Genomic DNA, 19,784 nt, shown 5'->3' with positions numbered 1-19,784 from the left:
TGGTGTTTTGAGTATTTTAATTGGTACGATTTATATTTTGCAGTCTTTGTGGAATTAATTTGTTATCATAACACCTTTTTTGGCGCACTTTTGTCGCTTTTGTCTATTAAATTATTTATTTTTTAATATTTAATGATCATTTTTGCGAACTCGAACGATTATTGAACTTGTTTGCCGAAAAATTTATTTGCCATTTTGTTTTTAGTATTTTGTATAATTAAATACGTAAGCCTATTTATGGCTTATAAATTTTGCGAATTGATTTTTGTAAATATTTTCATTGCTGTATAATATAATACTTTTTGCCTATATTATCTGTCCAGAGTAACTTTGGAATAGAACTCAATGGTATCTTTACTTTATACATATGCATTAGGGTGGAGCGAAAACAATTTTTTTTTGCTTAGCCTGAGGGTTGAATTTTTAGATTATAAAAAAAAAATGTTTGGAAAAAAAATTTTTTGTTTAACTTTTAGAGGCGGCCCTCAGTTTTAAAGTAAATTTCGAGTTAAAACTTTTTTTGGACAAAAAAAACAAATTTTTTTTCGGTTTAAACTCTTCACATTTATATAAAAATAAAAACAGAATTTCACGGTTTTTTAATCAAAATTTTTTTTAACGCTTATGGAAAGCATATTGTCGTTTAAGACCTTTTCTTAAAACTTCAATAATAACCACAAACATTTTTTTTAAGTTGATAACTTTTAATTGGCCAGAAAGAGGACTCTTCACAGCTTCTAGAACACTTATCAAAACATTTTTGCAAATAAAAATTTTAACTCGAAACTTTACTTTAAAACTGAGTGGGCCGCCTCTAGATGTTAAAAACATTTTTTTTCCAAAAATTTTCTTTTTTATAATCTACAAATTTGATTTTAAAACGTTTAAAAGCAGCTGCATATATTCAAAAGCATTGCAATTGGTTGTCACATGAACTGAATTAAAGAGACGTTAAAAGACGATTTTGAAGAATCAGTAATGCTGCTTGAATGCTACAAAAAGAAGTCGGTTTGCATCGGTTTGTGAATGGTGATCAAAAATGTATACATCATGGTAATCCTAAAAGCAAAAAATTATAGCTGCGTACCACTATTCTTCTAGCTTGGTACAGCCGCTTTGGTTATAGATTTTTACGTTCACATTTTGTTTACGATATAAAAAGCAATAATATGATAATGACGGCAACATACATTAAAAATTGAAGAGAAGTGTGCTCAAAAATCGTTGTCTTAGTATTAGAGAGATAGGAGCTATTCTCAACATCAGTTTCCGTTACTTCGTGGTTATTGTACTGACTACCCCGCTGGTCTAAAATCGTATCTCTTTTTTTATAAAACCAAGGAAAAAATATCCATTTTAAGATTTTGATAAATATTAACTAAAAATAAATTAAGTGTGAAATCAAACTAACATAATTATTTAAGTGATTTAATAGAGCTTGTGCAAGAACTGAAGCCGCTCGAACTTCCCAAGCCACATTGCTTCGCTCTATAGGCTCTTGAAAAGTTCCAAGAAGATCCGACATTTTTGAGCAAAATTTTGTTTAGCGATAAGGCCCATTTTTGGCGCAATGAGTACGTAAATAAGCAAAATTGCCACATGTGGGCGGAAAGAAACCTAAAGAGATTTAAGAGCTGCGATTTTATCCAGAAAAAACAACGGTTTGGTGTGGTTTGTGGGCCGATGGAATCATCAGCCCATATTTCTTCAAAAATGATGCCCGTGAGAACGTAACCTTCAACGGCGATCGTTATCGCGCCATGATTACCAACTATTTCATGCCTGAAATTGAAGCTTATGATCTCGGCAATATTTGGTTTCAACAAGACGGCGCCACTTTCCACACATCTCATCAATAAATGGATTTTTTGAGACGTTTTGATCCACCAAGATATGTGATACCACACCGTTAGACTTTTTCCTGTGGGGATATGTAAAGTCTAACGTCTATGCGGACAATCCCGCTTCGGTTCAGGCCTTGGAGCTTCACGTATGTCATTCGCAGGTTACGAGTCGAAATGCTTGAACGAGTCATCGAAAATCGAACTCAAGGGATGAACCATCTGAGACGTAGCCGCGGCCAAGATTTCAAAGAGATAATCTTCAAAACATAAATGCCAAAAAATATTCTTTCGAATGATAATAAACATCCCTTAATAAATTATAATTTTATGTGTCTTTTTCTTTAAAAAAGTAGGAAATTTCGAAAAGGATTACTTCGCATTAGTTTTGCTTTTGCCAAGCCCGTAAAATAATTTTATCACTGTATTTGAAACAAGTATGACCAAATAAACTATTGGTTCACCAAATAATACTATTCTTGTAATAAATTTGATATATTGTATAATGGTTCTTTTAAACTGCGCCCGCAAGCCGGATTTTTTTCCTGGATTGGTACCATCTTTATTGTATGTTTTTGTGGAGTTTGAACTCTATATGTCAATTAGGTAGTGAAGTCATCGAAAACTTGCCGCATGTGAGTCGACCATACCCCCTTCACCCACCCTCTCCTGTTAATTACGCTCACATCGAAAAAGTTAAAGAGACAGTGCCCAAATGTCGACTAAACACAGTTTGGTTACTGTTTTGGGACTTGATTTTTTTGAAAAAAAATAAAGAAACGAAATGAGCCACAAAGAACGAATATTGGAAACTTATTTCCAAACGTCTTATCTTGAAAAACTGTCTTTGCTCATTTTGTAGCGAAGCTCATATTCATTAAATAAAGACAAATAACAAGTAAAAATTCCATGGATGTTTAGGTATTTTCTGAGGAAAAACTCACACTATTAATACAATAACGTCTTAAGAGTTAAAATATCTTTATTAATCTCTAAACTGTTCTGAGCACACTCGAAATTATTATTACCTTACCACTTACTATGTTGAGTCGATTATATAACCTTTTATCGGAAAAGTAAATGCATTGGCAATTAACTCGCTTTTTTTTTCAAAAATATTTTCACAACCTGACAAGCCACATGCAACAAAGTACGCTGGATGCTCAATGATCAGCAACAAGCAATTAACGAGAGCTAATAGATACACAATCGAAAAAAACTGACACAAATTTGTTAACAAAAATTAAGCAGTTGTAAGCAAACAACAATAAAAAAAATGCAGACAGTTTCAGTTTCCAAGTTTCCACACACAACAGATAATTCATACTCCTCTTGCCATCAGAGACAAAGCATGATTTTTTTGATTTTTTTGTTTTTGTAATGTTATAAAAGCGTTACCATATTTGGCCAGCGGCAAGCTGGCTGTCTGGGAGTTAGCGCAATTAACTACACTTGTGGAAGAGGTGCAAGCAAACAAAAATTAAAAAACACCAAAAAAAAAAGTTTTTAGTACAAAAAAAATTTTAACAATGCAAAAAAAATTATAAAATTAAAAAAAAAATGTAAAAAAATACAAAAACAAAAAATGTTGAACAAACTTTTAAGCAATTTAATACCGCTTGCGATATATGGCTTCTACAGTGAGTTTGTTGCTTAAGTCTTTCGTTTTTCACAAGTTTTTCGTTTTTCTATTTGCTCGCGTGCTTTTTTGCGTATTATATTTAATCACTCGTATACGCTTTCGCACTCGCCGTCACAACACAACACTTTGCGCCAAATTTAGTAATTTTCACAACAGTGTTTCAACAGTTCCAATTAGGTGGCAGCGTCTAAGCGTGCCAGTGGGCAGAAGAGCACTTCATTTGGCGTTTTCGTTTCTCAATTCACAGAAGTTTATTTATTTTTACTATTTGCTTCTAACTTTTCACACAATTTATGTGAGCATTTCGCAGTCACATTGATATCGCACTTTGTTTTCCGTACGCGCATGCGCATTCGCACTGATTTCTTGCAAAACTGATTTATGTCATCCTCATCGACTGGCGTTGGATGACCATCAAAAGCCACAATCCCATGGAAAGCTGACTGAAACTGCTGCTGATGGCGCTGACTGATGGGCGCTGTTGTTGTTGGTATTGATGTTGTTGTGATTGTTGGTAGAACGTCGGCGTAAAGCGTCAGCACTTGCCAAGCGAACAATTAGTTCTACACGTCACATACGCTGCAGGAAGTCATTTGAACTTGACGTATGCATGTCCATGCCAATGAAATGTGGAGAAGTTGAAGATACAGAGGAGTAGAGGAGACATAAAGTGGATAGAGCTATGGTAGCGTAGAGGCAACGCAGAGGCTTCGCTGTAGCGCCGCTGCAGCAACCATGCGGTAATTGTTGCAATTGTTTTTGCTTCCAACTTAGTCGCCGTCGTCACAACGACGCAGGCGGCCGTCTCTGGGTTCTGCCTTATACGCAACACTGGTAGCCGTATCATCACCGACTTGCATTAACTGCGTAATGTCATTTCCCCCTTTCGATATACTTATTGTATTTTATTGCTGTTGTTGCTTTATGCTCATCTTCATCATAATCAACAACAATAACAGCAGCAATAGCAGCAGTATTGTAAGCTCAGCTTTTTTTTAGCATTTCTCTTTCTTCTTTCTTGTTACTCAAAGCGATCACATGTCCTTCTACGGATGTGCGTTTCGGTATTAATGACATCTGCGCGCCACAATACGCAGCGCACTCCGCAAAGGCAGTGATTTGCAAACTTTTCTTCGATACCTAGAAGCGTGGAAGCTTCTGTGTGCGGTCGAGAGTTGCTTTTTTATATGGTATTATTTTTATATAGTGTATAGTCTATCTCAAGAGCACAAAGTCCTTTATTAATAATGTTTTGCCTAAGAGAAAAAATCGTCATTTCAACGTTAAGTAGATTGAAGAGGCTCTCAATGTGTGTTTGGCTCTTTTTAGTATGTGTTTTTGAGATTCCTTACCTACTTTTAAATGCCTAGATATTTTGAAAAAATAAGTAGAATTCATAAAAACGAAAAAATCTATTGAAATTCAAACAAATTGTCGCTTTTACACACTTTTTACGTCAGATTTTTGTCCCTGTGACTATTTCTTGTAACAGAAAATTAATAACATCCACTCACGGCGGAAAGTTCAGACTGCGATTTTAGGAAGTTTGAAAAAAGCGGGCTCTTTTGTAGGGTAAATATTGTAAATATTCAGCTTCTTAGCCAGCCCTGGGACTGCGTGCGTGACTTTCACAAGGTGAGTGGTGAAGTTCGAGTTCTGGTACATTTTTGTTCGATGATAGTAATTCTTTCGGTGCATTTTTGATTTAAAAAAGCTTATCATTTCATTCACTAGCCCTTCGAAAGCTGTTTAATGCTTGGTTTTATGGCATAATCTACAATAAATGGGCTGATAAACTTCTCCAAACATCTAACAAAGGACACAATTGCAATTGTTTTTATTTATAATGAATGTTTTTTAGCAGATTTTTTTACAACTTTATCATAATAGTTAAGCTTAATAGTAATAGGTCCAGCTTCCATTTCCCTTAATAAAAAAAAGGTACATAGTGCCCTAGATATCTTCATAATTTCCATAAGGAATCTTGATACCAAGAATTTCAATATTAGTTTCCGATTCGCTCTCAGTTTTTCACTTAATTGTAAAGCTCATCTTTTCGAAAGAGCCCGCTTCAAACTTTACCGCCCATGAGCAAATGCTAATAAGAGTATATCTGTATTCTTTCAAAAAACCAATCATCATCCATTGACTGTGTTATCACTACCATACGTGTTATATACTACAATAGTTCAAAATTAAGTATAATAAGAAAGTGGGAAAACTAATAGCAATGAAACATCTTCCGAACAATTTCCGAACGTTCGTCCTGTATACTTCATTTACACTCACTCTCGATATTGACCGGTAGTCTAACTGCATAGCACATGGAAAGTTCATGAGAGTATACACTAAGATCTTCACCACACTGACCTTTACCATACCTCTTCCATTTTCTTCTTTGGATGTTATCTAATATAGTCTGTTGTATTCATTTTTTAGAGTTCATAAAGAAATGCATAGGATGGCAAAAGAAATTATATTAAAAAATTTGAAAGACTATTTTTGGAATTTAACAACAGAGCTCATAGTGAAAAGTTGTGAAACCAATATATCTATGTATTGTATATATTACACTGTACAACACTCGTCTGGGTTTTGAGAGATTGTATTTTTCTCCTGACTTTGGTCGCATCTGTCACATAAGCCTGACAATAATATTACCATATATTCGATTTAAATAACAGGAAAGACTGTATCTACTTTTTTAGTAACTTCTATACTACATTTAATAATGATATTTGAAATAAGCTGTAGGAAAATATCTGATTTTGGCTAACTTCGAAAAATTAAGAAATTATTTTTTTATTTACGACTCAACTTGTCAAGAAAAATGTGGGTTCAATATCTAGAAAAAGGCCGTTTTTGCCGTATAGTGTCATGTTTGTTAGACGAATACACTAGTGCTATATTCTATTTTAGTGACATGAAAAAATGGCTTTATATATAAACATCAAGTTGGGTTATGTCAGGTTTAATGGCTAATCCTGACGATGGCGGTAGAACTTGGATTACTGCATATAGTTTTTTATGAATCCAGAAAATGGAACTGCTCAATTATATTGTTTAGGTCGACAAAGCACAGCATAAGAATTCAAATTTCTATACTAAGTAGCTCAGTTCTACCTTTCCTTAAAAAATTTCCAAGAGACCTTGAGCTTAATGAAAATAATATTTACATCTTTTTGGCGTCGAAACAAATTGTTACTAAATAAATTGTGCAATTACCTCAGCAGTCATTACATTCATTCAAAATCCTTGGACTACCCGTAGCATACCATTAATAATCACTCGCTGGCCACTTCAGCAGCAGTTGAACGAGTGCACTGGACTAAAAAAGATTCGGCACCACCTGTTACGTGCAACTTATTGCTGTTGTTGTTGCGGCGACTGCAAGAAAAAATTGCTAATACGTGTCCTCAGCTCATAATAATAAACCACATTAAAGTCAAAGTGGCTACGAGATGAAGCTATGACTACTGCATTTTCTGCCGATTCTTGTCAGCTACTGACATTACCGTTGTCGTTGTTTTTGCTACTGTCGGTTGATGATGGTGTACTTATTGTTTCTACGCTGTCTGTTGCGCTGTCACTGTTGGCCACTTTTCTCGTTGCTGTCGCTTCCGTCAATGTGAAGAAATAAAAAGGGCTTCTGTGCCACCAGCAGCTGCTGCAACAACAAAATGCATACATAATATTGTTGTTATGATTGAAGTATTGTATGTTGCGGTTGTAGCGTGTGTTGAGGGGTTCCAACATATCGCGTACTGCAGTTTTGTCTGCTACGGACATGTAATATATTTTATTTGATATATGTACAAACATGTACTTATGTATATTTTATATATGTATATTTATGTTGACATATACATACTTGTATACATAATTATCAACATAATTAACCTCTCGCACGAGCAAGTCTTTGTTATTGTTTTAGTATACTTGTATGTGTAGATAGGCATGTGTACTCGTATGTGTGTCTAAGGTAAGCCAACTTTATTATGTTTATGCTGATTTGGACTTTTCTGGACCAAGTAGTCCAAAATCATTGTATTTTATTAAATCCATCAACTCTCTAAGAAATTTACGAGATATGCTAAAACTCCTCTCTTATAAATTTATTTAATTTATACCGTTTTTTTGATTCAGTCTCAGAAATCTTCATAAAATTGGGCATAGCTAATTTTCCACGGCAACGCTACAATCTTTTTGGCCTCAGGTTTTTTTTTTTAATAAAGTTCACTATCCGCTGTTCTTCACCTTGTTACAACCCTGTAAAACATAAATTTCTACATCGGAGCAATTTTTGTCAACCTTTCTCAGGATATTGGAACTTGTAATTGCGGCAGTAAGTCGAAAGTCTGATCTGATACTTAATCCATCCTCCTTTAACATTATCTGTATCTTCATTCTGATGCTTTTGTCCAAGTCCAGAGGCTTTACCCGTTCGTATATTCTCTATTTACCCCTTAAATACTTATTGGTTTGGACCATGTTTAAAATATTCTCAAGTTTTCAGTAGATGCTTGATTTCTAAGAGGCTCAACTCCAGAAAAATTAGATATATTCATGGTCCATAAAAGAAAGTATGTTAATAAGTTTCTACTCAAAGGTTAACTGATTGTTTCCGGAGAAATATTAGAGAATCCAAAAGTACTATTCTAATAAAAAGCACGGCAATCCTTGAGGTTTTTGCTTAACAGTTTTTATTGTGCTACACACGCCCTACCTTTTAGATTTATGTGACTGGTGTGGGAAACTCACTGTCGGAAAAAGAAAATCAATACCTAACTTTAATCAAACAATTTTTTATTTGACATGACAGCTAATGCACATTTTCTGCCTACTCTTCATAATATCTTTAACAAATATTTCTGCCCTTCCGCTGTTTTCATAAGGCTTCAACCAATAATATGCCAGTAATTCGAGTTGACAATAAATCTTACTGACTACTATTGCGACTATAACCCGGCTTCACTTATACTAGCATTAAGCCAAGCAAATCTTACGCATTCTCGAGCTCATCCTGTCTTGCCGCAAAAAAAGGAAGATGACTGTCGTTAACAAAATAAATGCGTGATATAAAATTAAAATAAAAAAGTGCATTCTACTTCCGTTTCCACTTTGCGGTCGGCGTGTGCTGCTTGTGCGCAGCTCCTTGCCAGCACACATCCAACCTCATAGCAAGTAACTTGAGTTCAATCTCAGTTTCGGTATCATTGTCTCCTCTTCCTGTCGCCGCGCACTTACCTTCTTCATTAATGAATTCCTTAATATGGAAGCTGTTAAGCCGAGAGGTATGAAAATTTGTTGCATGTGCCTGGTAATTTGAGAGCGCTGCGTTCCATCGGTTGGTTGAATCGAAAGCAACACACTGTCGGAGGCGATTGCGCAAGGTTGTGTACATTTTATTTTTATTTTTATTATTATTTCTTGCACACACTTGCTCTTAAATGTTGCATGCAACCTGTGTAGCCGAAACATGCCGTTACTTGTTTATATTTACTTGTATGTTTGCAAGTGGCTCCTTGAAGAGTGTGTGTATGTAGAGCAGTGGAGTTTCGGTTGCTCAACGGAAGTCAAGTCGCCGTCAATGAAAAAATATTATTTCATTTTTAATCTTCCTTTTTTTCTTGTGTTGAAAATCTCCAGTTGCATCTTAATTTTTGCCCTGAAATTCAGCACTTGTGGGAAATCATCGACTTCACATTATGGATTTATGAAATTATGAAGCTGAGCTCAAATTATGAATTACTCACTGTGATGCTCATCAGCATGTGTTCGCTGAGCAGATTAGCCGTGGTGTGATGTATTATCTCATAGCAACATATTTACTAATTTTTTATTGGTTTTCGTGATTTAGCAACACCTGCGTGCAATTTTTCATGACTAACATGGGCTTCCGTGGCTTTAATACGGTGTAGTTTACGTATTCATCAAATGTGTGTGTATATGTCTCTCTATGCATATTTTCAGAACGGTAGTCGGGCTACATATTGCACCTATTATTGCTTCCAAGTTCTTTTTTGGTCTACTTGGTACTAGTGTGTATTTATAATACCTAAGTAAGGTTTGATAAGGCCTTGAAGTATTCGGTACACATACTTTTGTTTAAGACAGAGAAATATTCAGAACTGATAGAATTAAGAACTCCCTAAATTTTGAATGCTCACACCTTTCAGAGGCCTCCAAAGAAACTTTGCTCTACGAAACCCAGCATTTTCAAAGTACATAGTTTCAAACACAATTTAGTACGGTTTGCATTACCGAGCTATTTTTGAAATGTCAGACAGTTTAGATATTATAAGGGTCTCATATTCATATTTTTCAACAACATGGTTTTATAAATCTTAAAGCTTATATTTTTTGATATTAAAAAGATAATCATTGAACGTAGTACTTCGAAAATAGAATAGTGAAGCATAACATAATTTTTTGTTAAAGCGAGCTATCTACGACAACGTTAAGCGAAAACAGTCGTGGCCGAATCGCTGTGAGCCGACGCAAACGGTGAACAAGCCCGAATTGAATGTCAGAAAAGCTTAGCTACGGTTTTGGTGAGGTTGGCAGGGAATCATCTACTTTGAGCTACACCCTTACGACCTGTCTGAAAGAAGCGATCGCTTAGAATTGGTAAGCTTTGACCAATAGAAGAGGAATTGTGCTTCATCAGTACAACGCCAGGCCACACACATCGATGGTAACTGGCTAGAAGCTTCGGGAGCTTCCTGTTCTTGTCTGTGGCGAAAGATTTGATGGTGCAAAATTCGCCTCAAGAGAAGCGTGTGAAAATCTAATGTCCCAACTTTGCCAATAGGGTCGTGGGTTTATATGAGAGTGGTACAAAACTTACAAAACAAAAGCGAACATTTTAGAAAAAATAAAGATTTATTTCTCACATGGTCTCTTTTTAAGTCGAAACACTTTTCCCAGTGAAACTCTAACTCTCATAAGCCTGGTGGAAGAGCAATTTTTTAATAATACGAAGTCAAAATATTTTATGATTTTTAAAGTTCAAAAAACTCCAAAAAAATCCGTCTAGCTCTCAGGGTCTGCTATTGTAATGATAAATCTCTAAAATATTATCGCCTCTCTGATGTTCGATTTTCTTAGGTACACTACCAATGTATTGGTTCTGAGTCCGTACAGCCGACATCCACCCTCAAAGTTTGGCTAAAGATGCAATTCAATTATTTTTTATTAGCTAATCTCTTCTACTTTACTACACATGCTCTATAGTTGCTTTAATAATAGTCGCTTGTTGCTTTACTGCAAGTAATTAGCAAGTCAAGTCAGGTTAGAATAGACAAGAAATCATTAAAAGCAACTTTGATTTCGTTTTTCTGCGTTTTATTAAATTGATACATTTCTTTATTGAGACAATTCTTCAGAGGCGAAAAGCGGAAAACAAATCCGATGACGTAAACGAGTTTTTAAGCGCATAAAATCAAGTAATTAGAGAAATTTCCCACACTGCTTTTTCACACACGCTTACCATACACACTATATACACATGTACAACAAAACCTAGTACATTCCAACAAGTGCATAGAATTTACAACATTTGACTTTACAACATTCCACCACGGCGTATCTATTCCTTGAAATGTGTCAAATCACCGCTCACAAAGAAAAAAAGACATAAGCAAAAACAACTTGTTACTTGCTACTTGGCTACTGGTTTTTCGGTTACATAATTGAATTCCAAACGCCAGGCACTAGTTCGCCGCGCCGCTGTAAGTAGTCGGTTAGCAAAAACTCACGCCGAAAATACTGAAATTACAAATCAAAGTAAATTGTAATGCTTCTGCGTCGCTTTTGTGCCGTGTCATCGTAATTATCGTTTGCTGCTACGGTTTTATTCTCCCTCTTTTCTTTGTGGCTATTTGAGGCAAAAGCGTGAATTGAAAATTAGTTTAAATGTAGTTGATGTTAGTGTTAATGAACTATTTGTATCAGTGTGTATGTGTGCGTTTTTAGATCTGCAAATTTGAGTAAATTATTCGGTACTCATTTCTTAAGCTTCTGTAATTTTTCAATTATTTGATGATTATAACACATGACTAATGCCATTTATGTTAATTTAGTAGAAATTTCTAGGCTTGACTTTTATGTGAACTATGAATTAAAATTTTTCATAGCTGTCGGAAAATATGTGTAAACCTAAAGAGGAATGCTGTTCATCCTAATAAAAACTAGAAACACTTAGTAAAAGAAGTCTGTCTGAGTCGTTAGAATCGACTGTAGCTATTCCAAAAGAATATAACGATTATGAACATGGTATGGATTGTCGAAACCTTTTGTTTTTTAATGTGAGCCCTACTAGCTTCTGAATACTTACGGAGCTATACTTGATTTGCCGCTGAGAGATATCTTAAGTATGGTTGCAGAGCCCTCTCTTACTTTTAACAGGTGGCCTCATTCACTGCTATATTGCAGGTTTTTAAAACCCAGTACACTGTTACCATGTTCCCTTAAGTATGTTAACAGTTAGCTAAGCTCTGTCAAAGGTGGTTTGGAATTGAAAGTCTTATTACGGTTGTCGGAAAGTTTTTCTGAAATCATCTCACAAGTAAGTTTTTGCCAATTCCAATTGTTAATTTCCATTAATTAAACTACATGCTAGTTGAGATCTGAATCAGAGAAAATCAAGCTGATGGTTATTCTCATCATATCTCTCCCAAGTTTTCAGCTGCTTAAATTAAGGTTTATATTGGTGTAGATCTTTAGCTCGACTTTAAATTTGTATTTTGGTATTAAAATTTTAGACCTCCTAGGTTTTGTAGAATAGTGAAAGGTTCGAAAGCATAATCCATAGTACATATATGATAACTTTTTAGATAGGTCAATATGGCCTTGGTTACTGATTTAAAAAGAAACAACGGACATGTTTTTTTATGAAAAACAACAAGTTTGGTCGAAATTTTGTTTCTGTGTACTACGGAATCTTTGAAAATGTTGCAGTAGTGTTGTGGGGAGTCTACTTTTTCACGAACACAAGTATTTGAGTGGCTGAAAGCATTTAGTGAACGTAATGCGAGTCATCCATCCACCTCTATTAAGGACGAAACAGTGCTTGAAAATCGTCGTGTTGGCATTAGAGAGATAGCAGTGAATCTCAACAACTCTTATTCAACACATTTTGGTTAATGTTTTGGATATGAAGCTTTTGCTAAAACAACATCGAGTAGAGGATGCAAAAGAGATGCTTGACAACGTACCATTCATTAAAAGCATCATTACTGTTGACAAAACTTGGGTTTATAAATATGACGTCAAACTATCCAACATATAGCGAATGTCTCTCCAAAATTTGATCCGAGGCCAAAAAGCAAAAAGCAACATTCGCTGAAGGCGCCGACGCTTATAACACAGTATGAAAATTGGATTAAGTGGTGGCATGCTTGTATTGGCTCAGGAGCCTATTTTATAGCTAGACGATAATAAAGATTTGTATTGAAATAAACTAAGAAAGGAGCAACATTACGGTGTGAACAAGATGTTTTAACGTTGTTGTAGCAAAGCTGTAGTGGTTTTGTGTTTTCCAGGCGATAATTTTTTTATTTTTTTTTATTCTCGGTTAGGAGAATAATGCAGTAAAGGTATTAGTAGAATACAAGTTTACGTCTGTTCAACAGCTGCGTTAAGGGGTTTTAGCCCATTCTAGCGCTAGCGGGAGGCTAACTAACCACTTTTTAAGCGTACTTGCAGGACCATAAAAGAAGATGAAGAATCTGTTAGTATCAGTATCAATAACAATATCAATAATAATAATATGTAAAGCTGAAATTAGCGAGCGGTTTAACGTCTTTTGCAACACGTCTTCGTTTATTAGGTATACTACGATAAAAATAATAATAATATCGAGAGTGCAAGCTGAACGCAAGAGTGCACAGACATTGCAACCTAACCACATATTATAAGACGATATACATATATACATCTGTATTTATAAGCACATATGTATAAGCAGTCAACGCACCGATGATCGTAATACATCTGTATTTATCCATACATATGTATAGGTGTAGATGTATACATTTATGTATGTGAATTCATTAACGTGCAGCTTTCCTCATTACTGCATTTGCAACGCTCCAGATGAGCTCCATACTTCGAATATATGTGTAGAGACTATCGAGTAGATGATTTTGCTAACTTAAACATGCACACATGCGTCTCACGAGCCGTACGCAAACCGCGAAAGCGAATAATACAAGCGCGCGGGGTAAAATATAGTAATCTAGTCGGAAAAAGTGTGCGTACGAACGGCAGTCGCAGATTTTCTAAGTCACTGATTGCCCACGGAAAGACAGTCAAGTCGGTCAGACCATCCAGCTGCATTTGTTATTTCACTCTTCAAGCTTCAGTGAGCAGTCTACATATAGTATATACATTCGTATAAGCAAGTCTCTGAGTAGAAGCGATTTGCGCTTTCACGGCTGCACACATTTTCTGCTTATCATGCCGGTAATGATTCCACCATATAGCTTGCATGTAAAGTTGTTGTTGATTCTTACTTTTTTCACGCATACAAAGTTTCAGCGACAGCGCAGTGCGAAGTGTGACTCTTATATATGCCCCCTTGGAGGGATTTTTGCGCAGCAGAGTGTCAGCAAATATGAGCGCTTATTTGACTGACTGCCTTCGAGACTGTGTGACGAACTGTCTGTCTGTCCAAATGAACACCAGCCATCAGCCATCAGCCAGCTACAATCAGCCAACCATACATCTATTCAAGCATTCATCCATCTCTATACGACTCCATGTCCGTCCATGTACGAGTATCGAGTATCACATATGTCTAGTTGCCCATCCGACTCACGCTCAAAGCTGCCACACCACCAAGTGTCTAGGAGTATACGCTATCGTTCTTGTCGTCTTTGTTGGCTCAGTCGTTGGCTCTAGCCGCTCGCTGATCCATGAAAATCAACCGTGCGCATCCATTCAAGTATTTATGTACATATTCATCTACTCCAATTGTTGTTGCAGCATGTGGCTTTCTTCACAAATTCTTTTATAGAACACAAATAGACTAAGAAAAAACGCATTGTTGTTGGAAAAGCGTAAAGTTATCCCCTTTGCGCTGATTCGATTTTACTCCACTTCTTATCGTATTACCCCTACTTTCCATCATTCGCTACTTCTTTTTATTAACAGCTTACAATTATTATTTTTTTATTGCTATAAAACCACTGACTGGTACGTGTTAGCTGGTCGGAAAAAGTTATTTATCAGCTATTAAAATTATGAGTGAAAATGATGAAAGCAAAAGTTGACTGCGCTTTAATGGGTTTGAGCTCTCGGAGAGTTTTGAGGGCGTAAAATATGGTTAGCAGGAATACAGATTTTTATATACATACGTACTAAGGAAAATTGTGTCAACGAGCGATGTAAAAATATTGACATAAGTACTATTAAACCAAGTTTAGTTGAATATTGAACAATAACGAGTAAGGAACCTAAAGTCGCACCGCAAAGTGCCTGATAATTGTTCAGTTAAATTTGCTTAGTTAGACAACTTTATGGTCAGATCTTAAAAGTTATTAGATTTTTAAAAGAAGTTGGAATATTTATATAGAAGTATCCACAGGGGGTTTCCACAACCATAGCTGAGAAAAAACGCATTATATTATCGCCCTTATCCAGCAGTGCAAACTTGGACCGAAAACAGCAAAACAAGTATAAATCCAGCTCACAAACAAAGAAGCTTTCTGAGTAACTTTTATTTCTTCTTGGTTTGGACCCACTGCCTAAGTAAATAAGAAATGTTATGCTAAACTCTGCTGACGAAAAATGATCGAGAACAGTCTGATAGTCTAATTTATGTGACAAAATCAACAGGAATATACTGTAAGGACCTTTTTAAAATTCTAAACCTTTTCTAAATATGGCACTACCCCGGTGTCTATAGGTCCTCTAATCGAACATAAGACCAGAAAACTTAACAGAAGAGTTATGAAGTTTGAACTCAATTGAATGTTATGAAAAGTACTATGTATTGTAAATACAATAAATTTTAGATTACCTCATTTCCTATAAAGGTTCCAATTATTCTTTATTCTTCGATTATCGATGCTATAAAGTTTTGGAAACATGATATAAGAGAACAAAATGCCTGTATGACAGTATATATTTTCTAACAGCCTCATGAAGATAAGATAAACGTGAATAAAATGCTTTTTTTTTCTAAGACCGGTAGCTTATGTTTGTGTTATTTTCATGTATGTTCTACAAAACGTGATGGCATCAAAGATTGCCTCTTGTCCTTCGTAGATTTTCTGATGTATAGAGCCATAAACTTTTTGGCTACAGTGCCAGTTATGCGATTTTTGGGATTAAAAAAAATTTTTTTTACAAATTGTTTTAAAATTTTAAGTGTATATGTATGTAATTTAAGTATAAACGGCAAACGGTTACACGAGATCTCCGGTCGCATTAAAAATAAAGGCATACACTCCTCCAGCCTTATCCATGAATAAAACCTTAAAAAAAACCTCACTAGAATATATTGTAGGTACTATGGCCAAGAATGTAAAAAAGAATAAAAATTGAGAAAATGGCGACATTTTTGTAAACAATTTTAATTTTTAACTAAACAAGAAAAAACGTTAACTTCGGTTGCACCGAAGCTATAATACCCTTCACAGATATAAAGGTTCTTTACAATAACTTGATTCCGATTTAATTTCGTGAAATGACTCTTCATATAAAAAAGTTTTTCATGCAAGCATTTTACTACGATCGTTCAGTTTGTATGACAGCTTCTTAGTGAGAAAAGGACAGGTGCAAGGTTTCAGATCGATAGCTTAAGAACTGTGGGACTAGTTTGCATATATATAGACGGACAGACGGACGGACGGACGCACATGGCTAAATCAACTCGGTTCATAATGCTGAAAATTTATGTATATACTTTATAGGATATTCGACGTTTCCTTCTTAGTGTTACAAACTTCGTGGCAAACACAGGGTGTATTCAGGGTATAAACAAAAACGAATTACAAAAAAGTGCATTGCCTTCATTTAAGCATTCATTAAATGTTTTTACTGAATGGATGTGGCTGCAGCTTTGGCTAAATAAAAAATTATTAATTATTAATAATTCAATCTTTTAGGCAAAACCACAGTTGCAAGATTCTTCGGTTACAGTGAAATCTTTTCACAGAATTTCATTCAGTGTCAAACCTCAACTTTTACCGAAGAATTCTTAGTTATTCTCAAAAATATATGTTACAAATTTTCTCACAAAGAACAACTTATTGCAGCACCCATGACCACCCACAACAACATTTCCTTTGCTCATCAGGCGAACTAATTTCACACAAATATTATCGTTAGTGCCATCAAAAAACATTTAGAGCCAAACTAAAATTAATAATGTATTAATAATTTATATTACTATGAATCATACTGTGAAAATTTATCGCTTTAACACCCCTTTGCTGTGGCATATTGCCATTTCTATGAAAATTGGTGGCCACTTAATGCCAAGAGTATACTTTATATATTAAAAAACCTACGACAACAGAGTCATGCAACCCCTTTCTATATATGTATGTATATAGCAGGAATGTGGGTTCTGACTCACTTACGCCCACCTCTTTCAACCCTCGCAGTCAAACCCACATCTAATTGGAGAGATAACATTGAAAAATATTTGTTTGTGCTACTTCAGCTATGACAATATTTCCGTTCTCATCACAGAAAAATATTAACTGAAGAATTTTCGAATTTATGTTAAACAAATAAACCTATACAAGTATAGCCGAACAAATAAAAAAAAAATAATATTCGAATATGAAGAACTCTAATTGAAATAAAATTCCTGGTGTCCAAATAAAAAAACAAAAAACACGTACCTAGAGATCATTGCCATTGACAAACACACCCACTGCCATATTTGTCATAACATACGCCACCAACTATCACGGACACCACCAACCACCAGCGCGCGCACCAAATATGGCGCCCGCCTGCCTTACGTGCGTTCGATCACTTCAGCGCTGGCTTTTCCTGCTCGCTTGCTTTTGTAGCTGTCTGTCGGCTGGAGTATATTGCCACCAAAAGCGCTAATTCACATGTAAATCAACATTGTACGAATAACAAAAACAAAAAATAATAAAAAAAAAATATATTAAAAAAAACGCGAAAAATACACGCGCACGTGACTTGACAGCGTCCACATTGTTTGTATATTTCATTATTTTGTTTTTATCTAGTATATACACATATACAGATATATTATATAATATATACTCAGCTAATCGTGAAATTTTTATGAGCACATAGGTTTCTAAGTAGTTGGGTGCTATGACAATTTCGTTTTTGATAACAAAGTATTACAAATAAATTTTTGTTAGTCGGAGTATTATGACTTAGGTAAATTAAAGGGGTGTTGGGAAACGCTTTTCTCGTATACTTATTTCTTGCTAATATGCCATGTGTCGCACTATTTGCCCTAATAGACAGCGCATGCCTTTTTTTCTTTCTAATATTTGCAAGCGATGTGTGCGCTTTAAAGTGAATTTATGTTTTATTTCCTGAATTATATTTTAGAAATTCATAATCGATTTTATAGAACGTGGGAAAATGGCATTAGCTGGTTTTTAGTTTTAATTGGCGGCACACTTCTAATTTATTTAGATTTATTGCAATTGACAAAGAGATTTTGGTAAGCGGTAAGCCTATGTACGGAATTGATACTTATTTTGTATATGCTTCATCTTCTTTTGGAATTTATTATAATTAATTAATTATTGAATATAATTTGTATAGCACTAGTTAGCCTCAATCCAAAATATGTTCGAACCTATATGATCTTTCCAAAACAAAGTAGCCGTCTCTCTGCCTTTGTTATTTCCAGCTAGTACAGCATGAAAATATGCCCTTAACCAATTTACTTTTCTTCTCGAAAATATGTAAAGTTATTCTCATAAAACTTTTATAATCACCGTTCTATTAACCAAGGCTCCAAATAATACGTTATCAACTGTGCTAGATTCGTCAAGCGTTAGAGACTAGCGTATCGAACGCGTTAGAGACTAGCGTATCGAGCGCTATATTCGCCTCTAATAGGCACGCATATATGTTTCGTTTCTTTCTTTGGTGAAGAAATCCTTCTTCACGTGCTAAATAACTTTTTATATATCGATCGGCCTTAGAATATTCTTGGTATAAAACCTGTCTTTTACGGCACTTCCAACGGAAACTCTAAACCGTCTAATTGTCGTCAAGATATCTGATAATATGATCCATATTGTCTTCTTTAGCGTTTCTTAGCATTCACTAACTTGTTTCGCAGTATTTTCAAACAAGGATGGTAAACTCATGCTGCCGCACCGAAATCATCTTATAACTGTAATATTCTAAGTAAACATTTCGATTTTGTGGAGTTTACTTATATATTTTCCGATCTTTATTAAAGTCGGTTTTGTCGTTGATATGATAATATATTTCATTAAAAAGGCTATTATTTCAGATTGTTCAGTTCAGTGCCTTTAATTAGTGAGTAAATTAGCTCTTCCAAGCCACTAGAAAAGTTCCAATGGACACCTTATCCACAAAAAAAACTGAACTGAAGTCATCAAGAGATTTTTTGTGCTCTAGTTTTCAAGCGATCTTTTCTAGAAACTCACATCAGCATGGAAAATACAATGTTTAGTTATACATCTTAAGAGCTGATTGATGTTTGAGAGAACAATCTCATTTATATTTCTTCCAAGAGGAGGTTAAATAGCTGACTTTCTGTAAAGGTTCTCAGTCAAACTGTCAAATTATGGTAAAACCATAACCTAAAATATCTACCAGAATTAAGGTTTCTTATATTTTATTGAAGACTGTAGCTTTATTTCCCATTGCATAGTTATACAAACCCTTTTTTCTACCTTGGCTGCTACTTTCTGAGGACCTTATAGGAGTAAGGAGTAGCAAGTTTTCGGGCAACACTAAATATTTTGTCCAAATTTTCAAATAAAATCTAAATTTTCTGACAATTAACAATTTCTGTTGCTTCCGAACTTAGCATTGCCTTACTAGTTTCAATCGAGTTCATTTACATTTTACTAAACGCAAAACAGTTTCATTTTACATTCACCACACAGTCATCCCACACAATAAACCACAAAAATTGCTCATTCCCCATTAATTTTCATGAACCAAGTGCGACCGTGGTTATCCACCAAATATGGCCTGCATTCCTTCGGCCATATAAGTCAGTATAATGCTTTTTGCTGCTGTTTTTAATTAAGTTTAGTAGCCGACACTGCATATTTAATGGCAGAACAATTAATAATGAATAAATG

This window comes from Bactrocera oleae, chromosome 3, assembly GCF_042242935.1.
Source record: "Bactrocera oleae isolate idBacOlea1 chromosome 3, idBacOlea1, whole genome shotgun sequence".
NCBI classification, from domain to species: domain Eukaryota; kingdom Metazoa; phylum Arthropoda; class Insecta; order Diptera; family Tephritidae; genus Bactrocera; species Bactrocera oleae.
Note: the sequence above shows the minus strand (reverse complement) of the source record.